Source organism: Capricornis sumatraensis, chromosome 20, assembly GCF_032405125.1.
Source record: "Capricornis sumatraensis isolate serow.1 chromosome 20, serow.2, whole genome shotgun sequence".
Classification (NCBI taxonomy): Eukaryota; Metazoa; Chordata; class Mammalia; order Artiodactyla; family Bovidae; genus Capricornis; species Capricornis sumatraensis.
The window spans coordinates 63,906,290-63,924,853 of record NC_091088.1 but is presented as its reverse complement, the minus strand read 5'-3'; the positions used below and the strand labels follow the sequence as shown (position 1 = coordinate 63,924,853).

General features: G+C 44.2%; 1 protein-coding gene across 1 annotated transcript in view; it reads right to left on the bottom strand.

The window, feature by feature from the left end:
• The window catches only part of LOC138096901 (zinc finger protein 665-like), a 41,553-nt gene extending 24,572 nt beyond the window's left edge, over window positions 1-16,981 (bottom strand). Inside the window, exons 1-2 of the mRNA XM_068993142.1 lie at window positions 16,891-16,981; window positions 1,502-1,589 (exon numbers count right to left, since the gene is read on the bottom strand). The gene's annotated coding sequence lies outside the window, so the exon portion shown is untranslated. The remainder of the gene's footprint in view (window positions 1-1,501; window positions 1,590-16,890) is intronic.
• Between the last annotated feature and the right edge of the window lie 1,583 nt (window positions 16,982-18,564).

Genomic DNA, 18,564 nt, shown 5'->3' with positions numbered 1-18,564 from the left:
CGAAAAAGCAAGAGAATTCCAGAAAAACATCTGTTTCTGCTTTATTGACTATGCCAAAGCCTTTGACTGTGTGGATCACAATAAACTGTGGAAAATTCTGAAAGAGATGGGAATACCAGATTACCGGACCTGCCTCTTGAGAAATCTGTATGCAGGTCAGGAAGCAACAGTTAGAACTGGACATGGAACAACAGACTGGTTCCAAATAGGAAAAGGAGTACGTCAAGGCTGTATATTGTCACCCTGTTTATTTAACTTCTATGCAGAGTACATCTTGAGAAACGCTGGATTAGAAGAAACACAAGCTGGAATCAAGATTGCCGGGAGAAATATCAATAACCTCAGATATGCAGATGACACCACCCTTATGGCAGAAAGTGAAGAGGAACTAAAAAGCCTCTTGATGAAAGTGAGAGAGGAGAGTGAAAAAGTTGGCTTAAAGCTCAACATTCAGAAAACGAAGATCATGACATCTGGACCCATCACTTCATGGGAAATAGATGGGAAAACCGTAGAAACAGTGTCAGATTTTATTTTGGGGGGCTCCAAAATCACTGCAGATGGTGATTGCAGCCATGAAATTAAAAGATGCTTACTCCTTGGAAGAAAAGTTATGACCAACCTTGATAGCATATTCAAAAGCAGAGACATTACTTTGCCTACTAAGGTCCGTCTAGTCAAGGCTATGGTTTTTCCAGCAGTCATGTACGCATGTGAGAGTTGGGCTGTGAAGGCTGAGTGCCGAAGAATTGATGCTTTTGAAGTGTGGTGTTGGAGAAATCCAACCAGTCCATTCTGAAGGAGATCACCCCTCAGATTTCCTGGGAAGGAATGATGCTAAAGCTGAAACTCCAGTACTTTGGTTATCTCATGGGAAGAGTTGACTCATTGGAAAAGACTCTAATGCTGGGAGGGATTGGCGGCAGGAGGACAAGGGGACGACCAAGGATGAGATGGCTGGATGGCATCACTGACTCGATGGGCGTGATTCTGAGTGAACTCCGGGATTTGGTGATGGACAGGGAGGCCGGGCCTGCTGTGATTCATGGGGCCGCAAAGAGTCGGACACGACTGAGCAACTGAACCGAACTGAACTGAAGAATAGTTAGAACCTAAAAATTTAAGGAATGTGGTAGTGCTAGCATGTTTTACTATAGCTTATACAGATTAGGAATTTCAGAGATATTAATAGCTAGAAGCCTTTTTAGGAGGTAGTGTGCTTAGGATTCTAAGGGCAAACAGGATTTAGAAATATAAGAAATAACTGAGGAATGTGGTATGCAGCCCAACACAAGCATGAGTTACAATGTAATCACAAGTCAAAGTAAACAGGATTCTGAGAGAATCGCTGAAGCAGAAACTCTGTTTGAAGGGCAACAATGTTTTATGGAGACAATAAATCTGGGTGAGGCGAAACTGAAAATGCCAAACCTCTGACCTAATGTTTTTGTCAAAGTATAAAAGAGAACCTGAAGCTTGAAATAAACATGCAGTCCCGTACCTTGAGTCAGAGGCTGCATCATTCTCCACCGACAACACTCATCTCTTCAGGCTGATTTCCTGGCTGCTGGAGCTGGATTCCGGCACATCTGTATGCAAAACATGTCATCAATGAAACGTGAAGCCTGGACTGAGCACCATTCAGAGAAAAGCACCCCCCAACTCTCTTTTTCTTTCCCAGCCTTACTAAGGTGTAACTAACAAAAATGGTATAAATGTACTGTGTACAAAGTGATCATGTGATAGACTCATACACTGAATAATTATATAGTGGAGTAAGTTACACATCCACCTATGACTACACTGTATTATTTCTCTCTGGGCAAATTTCAAGGATATAGAAACACTACCGGCAGCAGGCAGTACCTCAGATCCCCAGAACTGACTTATTTTACAACGGAAAATCTCTACTCTTTCACTACCAGTGCCTCATTTCCCCTCTACCCAGCTCCTGGTAACAGCCTTATTACTCGATGGCTCTATGAGTTTGACAATAGGGTCTGTTCTCTTTTGCCAGGCTTATTTCATGTGGCATAATGTTCTCTAGGTTCATTCATTCTGGCATAAATGCAGGATCCTTGATTTTTATATTTATATACAGAGAAAAAATAGTTCATGAATATACAGTATATAATAAATATTTTTATACCACACTTTTGTAACCCATTCTTTTGTCAAGACACATCTGGCCTGTGTCTATGCCTTGGCTACTGCAAATCTAGTCACACTCATAGGACTGTGGACATATCCCTGAAAAACTGATTGCTTTTCCTTTGGATATCTGTCAGAAATGGGTTTGACAGAGTGTAGGCCTGTTCTATATTGATTTGTTAAGGAACTTCCATTTTATTTTCCAACATAGCAGTACCATTTACATTACTACCAACAGTGGAGTTAAGATTCCGTGTTTTCTGTACTGTGCCTGTATCTGTGCTTATTTTGGGAGGGACAGGAATGGATAAAACAGAACCCAGCCTGTTAGCTGCATCTTCTAGAGGACAAGCCTCCAGGCTGCAGATCACTGTGGCATTGCTGCCCTCTGATTTTTGGAGCCATCCTCCCCTACGTCATAGGACTTTATGACTCTTCTCAGGTGGGGCCCAGAGATCCCTACCGAGCAGTACCACCTTATAATAAGCATTCTGTGATCTTAACTTTCAGTTCAGTTCAGTTCAGTTGCTCAGTCGTGTCCGACTCTTTGCGACCCCATGAATCACAGCACGCCGGGCCTCCCTGTCTATCACCATCTCCCGGAGTTCACTCAGACTCAACTTCATCGAGTCCGTGATGCCATCCAGCCATCTCATCCTTGGTCAACCCCTTCTCCGCCTGCCCCCAATCCTTCCCAGCATCAGAGTTTTTTCCAATGAGTCAACTCTTCGTATGAGGTGGCCGAAGTACTGGAGTTTCAGCTTTAGCATCATTTCCTCCAAAGAAATCCCAGGGGAGATCTCCTTCAGGATGGACTGGTTGGATCTCCTTGCAGTCCAAGGGACTCTCAAGAGTCTTCTCCAACACCACAATTCAAAAGCATCAATTCTTCGGCACTCAGCCTTCTTCACAGTCCAACTCTCACATCCATACATGACTACTGGAAACACCATAGCCTTGACTATACGGACCTTAGTCGGCAACGTGATGTCTCTGCTTTTGAATATACTTTCTAGGTTGGTCATAACTTTTCTTTCAAGGAGTAAGCATCTTTTAATTTGATGGCTGCAGTGACCATCTGCAGTGATTTTGGAGCCCAAAATAATAAAGTCTGACACTGTTTCCCCATCTGTTTCCCATGAAGTGATGGGACCAGATGCCATGATCTTGGTTTCCTGAATGTTGAGTTTTAAGCCAACTTTCTCGCTTTCCTCTTTCACTTTTATCAAGAGGCTTTTTAGTTCCTCTTCACTTTCTGCCATAAGGGTGGTGTCATCTGCATATCTGAGCTTATCGATATTTCTGCCGGCAATCTTGATTCCAGCTTGTGTTTCTTCCAGTCCAGCGTTTCTCATGATGTACTCTGCATAGAAGTTAAATAAGCAGGGTGACAATATACAGCCTTGACGTACTCCTTTTCCTATTTGGAACCAGTCTGTTGTTCCATGTCCAGTTCTAACTGTTGCTTCCTGACCTGCATACAGATTTCTCAAGAGGCAGGTTAGGTGGTCTCGTATTCCCATCTCTTTCAGAATTTTCCAGTTTATTGTGATCCACATAGTCAAAGGCTTTGGCATAGTCAATAAAGCAGAAATAGATGTTTTTCTGGAACTCTCTTGCTTTTTCGATGATCCAGGGGATGTTGGCAATTTGATCTCTGGTTCCTCTGCCTTTTCTAAAACCAGCTTGAACATCAGGGAGTTCACGGTTCACGTATAGCTGAAGCCTGGCTTGGAGAATCTTGAGCATTACTTTACTAGCATGTGAGATGAGTGCAATTGTGCGGTAGTTTGAGCATTCTTTGACACTGCCTTTCTTTGGGATTGGAATGAAAACTGACCTTTTGCAGTCCTGTGGCCACTGCTGAGTTTTCCAAATTTGCTGGCCTATTGAGTGCAGCACTTTCACAGCATCATCTTTCAGGATTTCAAAAAGCTCCACTGGAATTTCATCACCTCCACTAGCTTTGTTCGTAGTGATGCTTTCTAAGGCCCACTTGACTTCACATTCTAAGATGTCTTGCTCTAGATAAGTGATCACATCATCATGATTATCTGGGTCGTGAAGATCTTTTTTGTACAGTTCTTCCGTGTTTTCTTGCCACCTCTTCTTAATATCTTCTGCTTCTGTTAGGTCCAGTACTCCTATTTTCCCAGCAGGACTCAAACAAACTTACAAACTTTCATGGTGTCCAACACAGTGTCCACAGAGCCCAAAATGAGCCTCTAATGCTCTTATACAAACACAAAGCATTCCAAGCCCTGATAGCTCATGCATGAGGCAAAATACAAAAGAGGACACCCAAGGATCCGCAGACACAAGACACCATATTTTCATTTACGGTGAGTGATCCAGGTCAAACATCGAAATCTCCAAAGACTATGAAAAAAAGGGATAATTCCAATGATGCACATGGCCCACTGGACCTCAGCATATTCCAAGGAAACACTCCAGATTCTCTTGGCATCGTCCCAAATGCACATGAACCTTTCTGCACCGGCAACCCCAAGTACACAATGATACCAAAGTTGATGCAAAAAATGACCTGAGATTTTCCCTGTTACTCTACACTGCCTGCCTGCTAAAAGAGCCAACAAAAGCCAGGGAGTGGAGTGGATGCTGGGGGCACCTGCTAGAACCAGCCCCTGAAGCCCAAGGCTCCCATCCTCCTGCACCCACAGGTGCCTGAGGGCTCAGCCCAGGCCACCGTTCAAACAGTGGAAAAGACTTCTCTTGGCTGAATGCCACGTCCTTCATTGCTCCTCACATGTGGTCGCGAGTTGTCAAATCAAACCTGTGCAGGCACATGTCAGCCTCAGCACTGCTGTCCTGGGGAACACGAGCTCAGGCAGTAGAACCTCAAACCACTCCATGCGGACTCTCCAACAAACCCCCTTCCAGGTGCTCCAGCCTGAACGGAGACATTCTCCTCCAACAGATCCACACACCCCTGGTCCCTGCAACTACACTTGGGATGGGCGCACACTCCATTCACTGGGCTCACCTGGATGCCCCCAAGTACTGCCACAAGCCTCCTGCAGACCCCACCAGGCTCCCTCCGCTTTCCCCATTTTCTACCTCTCCTCCCTGATGACTGGGCTAAGCAAGACTAAAGCGCACAGGGGTTTCCTGGCAAAGGCGATCACAAGAGGAGTGCCCACGAGCTACCACCCAAAGGACACTGCACATGCAGGATGAAAATCAAGAGACTGGCCCTCCTGGGAAAGTCTGCTACCACCTGGGGACATTATGGAGTCCATGTACAAAGGCATTTGAGATCAGGAAGTCTCAAAGCAAGGGTCTCCAGGTCGATCTCCTCTTTTCTCCACCCACACCTACTTGGAAGATATTCTAGCTCTTGGGGGGTGCAGGGGGCAGCGTCTCCTTCTTGCCCCATTAGATTTGGATTTCTGCTCATCCTCATCCTCAGAGCACTGAAATCACAATGCTGACACTGAGCACATGAACTCCTAGATGGCAAAGCTGCTGTCCACGATGGTGACTGGTCCTGGTTGGACAGAGCTTAGATCTGGGGGCTGCAGAGGATGAAACCCAGCAGACGAAACATGGGGACATCTAAGCCCACTGCTTGAGGACACCAGTTTTGCAGGGCTTTTCAGGACTTCCTATATTTCTTGGCTCATCTTTGGAGTAATTAAGTAGTCACATGGGGTAAAGATCAATTACAGCTGAAATGTCCAGAACATGGGAAACATCTTCATCACCTGCCCTGTTCTCTTGGTCTTCCCTGAGGATTATTCAGCCCAACCCATAGTCCTTTCATCTAAAGACATTTCCAGTAACAGGTACTGTAGCCACGCTGGGAAGAAGAGGAACACTATGAGCCCTAAAAAGAGGGGAACCAGGAAGGACTCAAAATAACCCATGAAGAAGGGCATTGATTTCTGCTGATGGCAACTGATACAGAGGCAATAAAGTTGGGTAAAATGAGAGAGACTTTAGGAGGGGATGGGGAGATCTCTCTGAGCCTAGACTTGAAGGGTGACAAAGGGCCTGAGGCACGGTGACCTGAAGGTGAGAAAAGGAACTACAATGTCAGACAGAGAAAAGGTAAATGAGACCGGGACAGGCTGAACCATGAGCAAAGGGTCAACTCCCAGGATGAGGCTGGAGACACTGACAGGGCCCTGAGCTTGACAGAGGGCTGTGGAGAAACAGCGAGGAGTCAAGCTTTTGACCCAAGAACAAATGAAAGCCAGTGTAGGTCTGAATATCAGGATGTAAAAAAAAAAATCTCCCTTCAGATTTAGCCTCATTCATAGAAGTCATCTAATTCTGAGCCTGTGATCCTGCCTCCATCCTACAGTTTTCCTTTTCGTTTTTCATTCAGGAAGGACTGGGATCTATTTAAAATTCTCATTACCACCAGAAACTCCTTCCAAACCAGAAATGCAACACACAGACACACAGCCAATTGGCTAATCATTTCAGGGGTCAGTGTTGCTCAGACTCAGAGATTCCAGTCTAGTCTCTCATCTGCATGTTACAAGTGGGCTCCCTCAGGCCCAGAGAGAAGCCATTTATGAGAAGGTCTGAGCTGAGTGAAGAGAACCAGGTATAACTGAATAATGAAATGGGAGGCTGAAGGGCAAGTGGGCCAAGTCTGTCCTTATTGCCCATCCCATTTAAGACCAGGAACATCTGTCATGTATCTGAGCAAAAGAAACTTTTCTTTCAAGATTGGGTCAAACTGATATCAAGCAGGTAATGCTTTATTATACAACTGCAGTAAAATATTTTAAAAATACAGAATTGCAAATATACATCCACTGGTACAAAAAACATCGTAAGGGCTCAGCTTGGAAATACGATCTGAGCAATCTTTTTCATTATGAATAGAGAGGCTCTGTTGAAAGGTTCCAGGTCAATCCAGCCCATCCTTCCTCATTTGCACAGAAAAGTCACAAAGGGACCTGAGAGAAACATCTTCATATCACTGCACAGCTCACTTTTTTTCACTGATCATAGAAAATGGAGAAAACAGACCATTATACTAACCAGTTAAACTAGGTGTTTTTCTTTTTTTGAAAGGGAAAAATGTAGCATTTTGTTGTTTTTATCATGTTAAATGTACTTTTATTTTCCCATTTCTCAGAGAAATGCCTTTAATTTCACAAGATCTAATGTCATACCTCCGTTATTCTATGGTAAAGAGCTGAGACCAGAAATATCCATTTGTGTGTGCACACATAAACACATACAAACAATTCATGTCTTTCGTAAAACCACAGTTGAAAATATGTCTATTTTATTACAAGATGTTGAGAGGGTAACAGGCAGGAAGGCCAGGGGTCTCCAAAGGGATGAAATAGGCTGCAAGTATCAGACATTTTTTGCTCTCTTAAGCAGCAGGACGAAACAAACTAGCAATATTTTTTTCCTTCACTATACAAATCTAAAAGGAGGTTTTTCTTAAAATACTGGATTGTCATAATGACACCTGGGGTCAGACTCTAAAGACAATCAGGACTGAAGGTGCCCGGGGGTCCCCACACAAGCTCCTGTCCTAATTACACCTGAGGAACCCCGGGTATTAATAACTGGGGGGGGGCAAGCTGTCGATTTCCTTTTAGATACTGGGCAACATTGTCCGTGTTTACTGACGCCCTTGGCCCACTTCCTTCCCAATCCACTTCCATAAGGGGACTGTCTGGACGAGCCAAAGGGTATTATTTCAGTTATTCTTTATGTTGTAACTGAGATTCTGGGCTATTTTCACACGAATTTCTGATCGTGCCAGAGTCTCCCTCACCCCTTTTGGGGAGGAATATACTGAACAAGGTCCATGCCTCTGTTTTCATAAATATGGAGCCCTCCCTTTCTCTCTCTTTAGTTGAACAAACTGTAAATCCTAGAGTATGGGCTGATGGAAAATCTGTGGGTCGAGCACAAAATGCTATTCATGTAGTTGTCAAGCTCAAAGACCCACTTATTTCCACATAAGAAGCAGTATCCACTGAAACCTGAGGTTAAGGGTTAAAACACATCATCGAAAATTTAAAGGAACAGGGACTATTAGTTCACTGTAACAGTCCATGCAACACTCCTATTTTGGGTATAAAGAAATCAAATGGTAAATGGAGACTAGTCCAAGATTTACAAATAATAAATGAGGCTGTAGTTCCTTTACACCTCATGGTGCCTAATCCTTATACTCTATTGTCTGAAATTCCTCAACGAGAGAAGTATTTCTCCATAATTGATTTGAACGATGCTTTCTATTCTGTGCCTTTGGCGGAGGAAAGTCAATTTCTCTTTGCCTTTGAAGACCCTATGCAGCCAGCTTCTCAGTTAACCTGGACAGTTTTGCCCCCGGGATTTCGTGACAGTCCTCACTTATTTGGACAAAGTTTGTCACGGGATCTATAAAACTTTAATAGCTCCGAAGCGGTGGTGTTACAATATGTAGATGATATTTTGCTCTGTGCTGAGACAGAGGAAGCTTGTTCAGGAGCCTCAGAAGATTTATTAAACTTTCTGGCAGGCTGCAGTTATAAGGCACCAAGAGAAAAGGCTCAGCTTTGTCAACAATCTGTTAGATATCTGGGCCTAATCATATCAGAAGGGACTAGGGCCATAGGCCCTGAGAAAATTAAACCTGTACTAAATCACCCCCTACCTATGACATTAAGACAATTGAGACGATTTCCGGGAATCACAGGCTACTGTCATATTTGGATTCCGGGTTATGAAGAACTTGCCTGGCCTTTATATAAACTTATAGCTGAAATTCAGCAGGCCCAGACAGACAAACTGCTTTGATCTCCAGATACTCAAACGGCTTTTAAGGTTCTTCAGACTGCCCTCCTGCAAGCTACCACTTTGAGCTTGCCCACAGGGTCAGAATTTAATTTGTTTGTCACTGAAAGAAAAGGCATGGCCTTGGGAATTTTGACACTAGCCCGAGGGCCTCACCAGCACCCTACTGCTTATCTAAGCAGAAAATTAGATGTAATTTCACATGGGTGGCCCCACTGCCTAAGAGTAATTGGGGCAGCGGCTTTATTAACACCTGAAGCTTTAAAAATAATTAATCAACGAAATCTTACTGTCCTGACTTCTCATGATGTGAGTGGATCTTAAATTTTAAGGTTAATATTTGGATGACAGAAAGTAGGCTTCTTAAATATCAGTCATTGTTGTTAGAAGGACCAGTAACTTAGCTTAAAGTCTGTGGACATTTAAATCCTGCCACTTTCCTTCCTAAGAAGGAAAATGAAACACCTTATCACGATTGTTCCCAATTTCTAACTTTAAGCTATGCAGCTTGGGAGGATCTAGTGGAAACCCATTAGACAATCCTGACATGGAAGTATTTACAGATGGCAGTTCTTTTGTTCGGGATGGAAAGCATAAAGCAGGTTACCCCATGGTGACTGCTGAACAGGTTTCAGAAACAAAATCTCTCCTCCAGGGAACCAGTGCTCAGTTAATGGAGCTTGTGGCTCTGACCCGAGCTCTAGAGTTAAGCAAAGGGCAGCCAGTAAATATCTACATGGATTCTAAGTATGCTTATTTGACTATACATGCTCATGCTGCAATATGGAAAGAAAGACAGTTTAAAACAGCAACAAGAGAACCTATTAAGCATTTCAAAGAGATTGAGAGGAGTGGAGCTATGCTGCTGCTAAGTTGCTTCAGTTGTGTCCAACTCTGTGCGACCCCATAGACGACAGCCCACCAGGCTCCCCTGTCCCTGGGATTCTCCAAGCAAGAACACTGGAGTGGGTTGCCATTTCCTTCTCCAATGCATAAAAGTGAAAAGCGAAAGTGAATTTGCTCAGTCACGTCGGACTCTTAGCGACCCATGGACTGCAGCCTACCAGGCTCCTCTGTCCATGGGATTTTCCAGGCAAGAGTACTGGAGTGGGGTGCCATTGCCTTCTCCGTTTAACTGCTATATATTATCCTAAAGAAGTAGCTGTTTTGCACTGCAAAGGGCACAGCAGGGATGGGAGTAAAGCAGCTGAAGGTAATCAGCTGGCTGACTCTCAAGCCAGAAAAGCTGGCACTTTATGAAACCCCTTCACTGCAGATGCCTTTGATCTGGACAGATCCTGTGGAACAGGACAAACCGTAATATACTGAGGAAGAATTAGAAAGATATGAGAAAAGACGAGCAAAGATTACATATAAAGGATGGTTACAGTCTGAGGATGGATGATTAATAATTCCTGAAAATGCTCAATGGAAAATTCTTAAGGGTTTACACCAGAGTTTTCATTTGGGTGCAGAGAGTACTTACCAGATGGCTTCTCGTTTGTTTGAAGGTAAAAATATAATGATAACTTTAAAGAACATTACCAAAAGGTGTGAGGTTCAACAGAAACATAACCCAAAGACTGAGAAGCTAGAAATATCTGGATTACAACGAAGTGGAAAGTATCCTGGAGAGGGCTAGGAAATTGATTTTACTCCTAGGCCAAAAGCTAATTGATATTCTTGCTTACAAGTTTGGGTAGATGCTTTTACTGGATGGATTGAGGCTTTTCCCTGTCATAGTAAGCAGGATAAGGAGGTTATAAAGATTTTAATTCATGAAATTATCTCCAGGTTTGGGCTGTTATGGAGTCTTCAGAGTGACAATGGCTCCGTATTTAAAGCTGCTCTAACTCAGTGGGTATCTAAACCTCTAGAAATAGAATATCACTTACACTGTTCCTGGAGACCCCAAGCCTCAGGAAAGGTTGAAAAATCTAATGACATTATCAAAAGACATCTGCGCAGATTAACTCAAGAGACGCGGGACAATGGATTAAAGTCCTACCCACAGCTTCAATGAGGGCTTGAACTGCCCCCCAAAAGGAGGGAATTTCCCCCTTTGAATGCATTTATGGAAGGACTTTCTTATGCAGAGACATCGTTATAGATCCTGAAGCCTTGGAATTAACTAGTTATGTAACTCAGCTCTCAGCTTTTCAACAGGCAATAACAGAACTCAGGGAGAGGACTCCTGACCCAGCCTCTGAGTCAAGCAAGCCTCTATTTGAGACAGGAACCGAGGGCCTCATAAAAACATTGGGATCTGGGGGCCCATCCCTTGAGTCCCTCTGGGAAGGCCCTTACCAGATTATTCTTTCTTCTTCCACAGCTGTCAAAGTGCCAGGAATTTATTCACTTGACAATTCACTTGACAATTTATTCAGGGTACATTTCACTTGAGTTAAGAGGTGGCACCCTGACCAGAACTAAGTGACTTCATTTTATGTCTTTACTTTCTATGCTATGACTTTGTACTTTTCAGATGGACTTGATAATCTATGTGAGCCTACTTCTGCTGACTCCAAAGCTCCTGAGTGTGCCGTTTGATCCTCAAGACAATGCCTTCATGTCCTGGGCTCACTCCTACGCTGCATTCCACAATTGGTCGAACTGCGGAGTGCTCCCCTCTTCATGATGAAAGGCTTTTGTGGTGGACATCTCCACTTCAAGAAAAAGACTTTCTCCATCTCTCCGAATACCTTCCACAATAATCATATGTGATGCCTCTTCTTCATCTGATGACATCTACCAACCCTAAAATGGACTGGTGCACCACTTTGTACTTGTAACTATGGACATAACGTGACTTTTAATTTTGATTATACGTTGTCTCGGTTTAATGACTACTTTGCTACACATAAGGAAAATAGGTCTGGATCTAATGGTTTTTTACCTGACGTTTACCAAATATGGGATGAGGTTATATGGCTAACTCCTGAAAAAGGACGTCTAGTATCTACTGCCCCTATATGCTGAGAACAGAGCTAACCCCAAAGTTAGCCAACAACTTCATTACAATGATTGGAAACAACTGGGATTTTTGCCTCAGGAAGTATGCAACGTAATCATTCCCATGTTTTCCAACCCCAATTCAGGTCCTCCCTTTGTCTAGCCAGGCACTAACTGGGACTGGATATCTCAGTCAGCTTGGCTTGCTCCAAACGGGACCTATTGGATATGTGGCTCTTACCTATAGGCATGGCCTCCCCTTGGTTGGATAGGAAGATGCACCCTGGGTCTAGCCTTTACTCATGGCTTTATATTTTCAGAGCTTCCAGAAAAGCCTGCTAGTTTACCCCACCTTAAAACTTGGTGGGCAAAGTCTGTACTTCACTGATATCATTATTTGGCTGCAGCCTTTGTTCCCTCTTTGGGAACTACAGATGATATGCTACGAGTGGATGCTTTGACTAATTTTACTCAACAGGCATCACAAGATTCTCAAAAAGCTATTTCAGCTCTTAATGCTGAACAAGCACAAATTAGAAAGGTGGTGTTACAAAACAGATTGGCTTTAGATATTCTGACAGCTGCGAAGGAGGAACTTGTGCCATTATTCATACCCAATGCTGTACATATTTACCTGTTATGAGCACTAATGTTATTCATTTTACTAAACACATGAACAAGATGACTGGGGCTATGGATATTCCTGAAGCCTCAATTGCCTCATTTTTGGGAGATATTAACTAGTGCCCCATGGTGGAAAATTATCTTACTTATAATAATTCTGACTGTTTTGTTTTTGCTGTTTGCTCCCTGCATCTGTAACTGTGTAACTGGATTTGTTTCTAGTTGCATGAAAGCTTTTAAGTTACAAATGGCAGTGTTAGGGGAAGCACACTGATTGAAACCCCCCTCCCTGGCCAGGCACCATAGTAACCATTTGCATGAGTTGTTTTATGACAGGAGATCCTGATAAGGAATACGGAACTAATGAGCCACCACCAAACTGAAGAGTTCAGGAAAGGTTGAAAGGAGACCGGGAGTGTCTGTCCACTTCCCAGAATCTCTCTCGCTAGCATCCATCTTGGCTGAGAGATGGGTGCACCACCAGGAAAGATTCCGAATTAGAATGATTGGCCAAAGACCACCCGGAAACTAATCTCATCACCATAAAATCCGAGACTGCAGACAGTGTGGCAGAGCAGTTCTCCTGGGTTCCCTTACCCTATTGCTCTCTACCCAAGTGCCCTTCCCAATAAAATCTCGTTTGTCAGCACATATGTCTCCTCGGACAGTGTATTTCCGACTGTTAGACAAGAGCTCAGTTTCGGACACTGGAAGGGGTCCCCCTTCCTGCAATAGTTGCTCAAACTCCTGCTACTGCTCCAGCTGCTTCCAACTACTATTTGGGGGCCCTGGATCAGACATCTTCGGCATGAGGGTTAGAAGAATATGTTGCCTCACCAATTTAGGGACAATGCCCCTTTTCAGCTCGGAAGCACTTATGAAATGAGAATGATGCCCCTTTTCCCTAGGCAACATAATTCTTCTAAAAGAAAAGGGGGGACTGAGAGGGTAACAGGCCGGAAGGCCAGGGGTCTCCAAATGGAAGAAATAGGCTGTGTCAGACATTTTTATCTCTCTTAAGTGGCAGGAGGAAATAAACTAGCGATACTTTTTTCCTTCTATATACAAATTTAAAAGGAGGTTTCTCTTAACATATTTGTTGCCATAATGACACCTGGTTTCACCTGAAGTTAACTATTCTCAAACCTTGAGTTAACCAATCCATTTTCCTTACGGAAATGTTAGTCTTAAGTTATGTGAATGGACTATGCACTTACCCCAGACTGTCTTCAAGTCAGTTCCACCTAATGGCTCAGAACCTACTTCACAAACGAGTATGTTATACTCAGATATTGTTCCCCTGACCTATGTAAACAAAACTATTTGTATGGTAATCTGCCCTTCAACAAGATTCAAGTTAATCATTTTACAGCCTGGGATGAATCATCTGCTGCCAAGATTATCCCAAAATGCATTTTATAGATGAGGGGCCTGGCGGCATTCTGAGTTTTAAAACCTTCCTTTCCTTCATTAACAGACTGCTAGTGACTATAATGGCACCCCACTCCAGTACTCTTGCCTGGAAAATCCCATGGATGGTGGAACCTGGAAGGCTGCAGTCGATGGGGTCACTAAGGAGTGTTAAGAGTTGGACACGACTAAGCGATTTCACTTTCACTTTCATGCATTGGAGAAGGAAATGGCAACCCATGCCAGTATTCTTGCCTGGAGAATCCCAGGGCCAGAGGAGCCTGTTGGGCTGCCGTCTATGGGGTCGCTCAGAGTCGGACACGACTGACACGACTTACCAGCAGCAGCAGCCCCTCCATTCTGAACCCTCTTCCACCTCCCTCCTCACCAGATCTCTCTGGGTTGTTCCAGAGCACTGGCTTTGGGTTTTCTGCTTCGTGCATTGAACTGGCACTGATAATTATGTTTTACATATGGTAATTTACATGTTTCAGTGCTATTCTCTCAAATCATCCCACCCTCACCTTCTCCCACTGAGTCCAAAAGTCTGTTCTTTACATCTCTGTCTCCCTTTGTTGCCCTGCATGTAGGATCACTGGTACCATCTTCCTACATTCCATATACATGCATTAATATACAGTATTTGTCTTTCTCTTTCTGACTTATTTCACTCTGTATAATAGACTCTAGGCTCATCTACCTCACTAGAACTGATAAACGCGGTGACATTTTTGCTAAGTATGGCACAAAATAGTCTAAGATCATTTACTACTTACCAAAGAAAATTTCAAATGTATGAGATGAAGGGAAGAAAGCACTCAGGCAAGGAATGAATCTGAAAAAATTTTGAAAAAAAGAACTGAGAATTATTTTTAATCTAAAAATCTGGTGTCAAAGTTTAAAAAATTGTGGAGAATAACCATATTTAGAAAAGGATGATAAGAGTAGAATACTGGAAACTAAAAAAGCTTATTTCTGAAGTTAAAAATGAGTACAGAAACTGAATGAATTAAGACCTTTTCCAAGCTACAAAAAGCACCATTCATTAAGAAAGGAGAAACTGTGAATCAGTTAAAAAAAAAAAAAGTGTTCCTTTAAAAATGCTACCCAATAATGATACAGTGGATAAGAATCTGCCTGACAATGCAGGGGACATGGGTTCTATCCCTGGTTCACGAAGATCCCACAAGTACAAGCAACTAAGCCCGTGCACAACTACTGAGCCTGTGCTTTAGAACATGGGAGCCACAACTCCTGAGGGCACGGCAAGCCCAGCCAAAAAAATTCATTTTAAAAGAAAAAGCTACCACAGAGTGACACTCTAGAGTCAGTCATTTCTTGCCCCAGGTCTCTTCTTCCCTGACCTCTATCTTATGATAGGACAAGGGAAGGGAGTCACTCACAGCTCAGTGAATCAAGCCACTGCCCCAGGCTCAACAGGGTTTGCAAATGAAAGTCATCTTCTGCCACAAGTAATAAATTAAGACACAAGCCTTATGGACAGGAGTTTTGGAATTCTCATCCTCCTCTGCATAACTAAAAAGATCATCTGTATCCAAACAGCTGGCCACACCTGGATCGAGCTTACCCCTCTGTTCCCCTAGCTCCCTATTTCATCTGGGTCTGGTGTCTCTTTTTCTCCCCTCTGCTCTCCTGCTGCTCCCGTCCTATTTCCTCCCTCACACGTGTCCTGTCCCAGGCTGCTGCAAGTCGTTCCCCCTCGAAATGCTCTCTCTCCAACCTTCCTGAGTCTTTCAAATATCCATACCTATGTCTGCCTCTCTCCTCTCCCATTTCGGCTCCCTCTCTGCGCTCCAGATTACTCCCCTCCTCTCGCTGTGACTTACCTTCCTCCCCACTCTCTGGGAGACCAATGGCTATGCTTCCTTCCAGCCCTTTCTTCCTCTGCTCCTACCTTTCTCTGCCAGCACCATAAAACCGGTCACCTCAGATTGAGACTTGAACCCTTGTGGCAGGACTACAACCGGATGAAAACACAAGTCGGGACTCTAACGGAAGAGGCCTGGACTCAAATCCGGACAAAACCGAGTTAGGGACTCTCCACCTCTAACGTCCCTCATCGCCCTTCGCCTCCCCGCTCCCATCACTGAGACAGGGCAGTTCTCCCTGTGCTGTTTTCCAGTCCCTGGAGATCTGGCTTTCTAATTTATTAATACTTCTCTATTTTACTCACTTGGCTATTTTCAAGGCTTAACCTCTTTGACTTGACTATCCCTTTGCAAATCCCTCAGCCATTCTCAGATTTCCCACTGGTTCTTCCTGATTCTTTTCTCCTCAGTTTCAGTTATTTCTCTCAGTCCTGACTCTGCTTCTCCTGATCCTCCAGCCTCCTGAATTTACTGAGTGGGCGACAGAACGTATCGCCCCCGGACCGGAAGAGCACCTTTTCCCCAGAGTTGAACTGGGCATGGAACAGCACTTGGCTGTCACATGGCTGGCCCAGGTCACCGACCCTGTGCGGGGTGAGGGGACGGGCTGACAGGAAAGGGGGCTGCTGCGGGGTAGAAGGACTGGGCTCAGGAGACGCGAGGACAGAGGGGCTGGGAGGGAGGGGGCTCAGGAGCGGGGCGGCCTCTCCGGAATCCCAGGACCGGGGAGAGGGCGCGCGGCCTATCTGGGCTCTGCCTCCAGCGGTCGACAAGGCGACGCGGTGGGCGCGACTCCAACTCGCGAGAGAGGGCTTTACTTGGCGAGGCCAGAGGTCAAAAAGGGTTTTAAGCAGGAAAATGTCGCCAGAGGCGGTGTCTACGCGCACCCAGGGCCGAAACGGCCTCAGCAACACTTAAAACCCAAACGAAAAGATAACTGGGCCGCAACGGCAATGGCAGCGTTTATTGGGGGCCGAGCACCGGGTGCCAGGGTGTTCAGGTCGCTGGCAATTCCCTCACCATGAGGACGAGTGCGCGGGGGCGGAGGTGGGGGTTGGAGGGGTGGCGAGCTCTGCAAACTTACTCTAGAAGGAAGCTTAGGCGCCGCTCGGGAACCTCGGCTCCGCGCTCTCCAACTTCCGGCGCTGTGGGAAAGGGCTTGTGGTATTCGAACCGCGGCTTTCGACCAGGGGCGGGGCGAGCATTCGCTGTGCGCAGAGTTCGTGGGAGGGGCGGGGCGTGGAGGGGGCGGGGCGAGAAGGGGGCGTGGCCTGTTACCTTGACAGCATTAAGTTACAGTCTGAAACACTGCTCAGGTAAAGGCTTTAAGTTATGTCGGAAACCAAGATACTTCCTCTTAAGACTAAAAGGGCTTATTCTCAATAAAAAGCTGTTTTTCACAGCATGTTGTGCTCAGATCCTGCTAGTGAAGCTGAAGCAATTCAGGGATCTGGGAACTTGCGCGGTTTTAAGAAACAAGAATGGGACTAGTCTCTATATTACAAATACAAAACTCTGCCTGGTAGAAACGGGCTATTCCCTACTCACACGCTACAAAACAGCAAACTTCGCATAGTGCTGAGTTCAACGAACTCAGGGTCAGTACCTGGGTGTCTGAGATGGAAGACTTAAGGGATGTGATCATTTGAGTCACTAAGCACAGCCTTTTAAGAGCAAGACACTTTAAATGATTATAAACTGCGTTATTGTTTCTTTTATCCAACGTGTTTTAATTATTTCCCCTTTCTAAACCTAACTCTTTAAACAGTGACATAAAAGGGGTTGTATAACCAACTCTTACAATGACAAATATCATTGTGTAAGTTTAAGCTACAGAGAAAAAATTAACTGATACATATACTGTGAAACGATTATCACAATAAGTTCGTCTAGCATCCATAATTTCGTATAGGTAACCTAAAAATGATTCTCGACAGTGGATTCACCAATGATTTATCAGATACAACACCAAAAGCTCACGCCAACAAAATATAAAGAGGTAAATTGCACACATCCTAATTATCAAATATTGTGCAGTAAACCATCCTCAGCAGTGAAAAACCAATGTACAGTATAATAACAAAAAATTGCCAAGCATATATTTAATAATAGTTTAACATCAAGAATACATAAAGAACTCTACAAAGTACTGATCACCAATTCCACCACAGGGGTGGGGGAGCTTTCTTAACCAACCATCCCACATATGACAAATAAAATACAAAGAGTAACATAAAATAGAAACAATGGCAAATATAAAAGACAATCATTTATAATGCATACAAATATTAAAAAAAGGAAAGTAGCTATGCCTTGAAAAAACACAAATGATGGTTCATCACTGAAGTTGTCACTCCACTACATAAGCTCTGTCATTAAGTTGCTACAAAATTAAGTGTGGAGGCAGAATGATCAATAGCACCCAGGTGACAAGCATGTAGCATCAGCAACAGTTTAGTCAACAGCCTCACGAATATGAGGCTGTGAACCTGGACAGTACCCTTGTCAGGAGAAGTTCCTACACCTCTTGGTGAGGCTCAAAGGGCATGGTGATAGTACACGTGAACACCACTATCACGGTGCCCTTCACGCAGGCTTCTCTGACATCACTCAAAGCCAGGAAAAGATGTACAGGTCAAGGTCTTCAGATACTTTCTCATATCACAGAACACGCTGACCTCTATACTAAGTAGCTTCAAGTGGTAATTCTGTATGCAGCAGGAAAATATTACAACCAATAAGGGAAAGTATTCTCCTT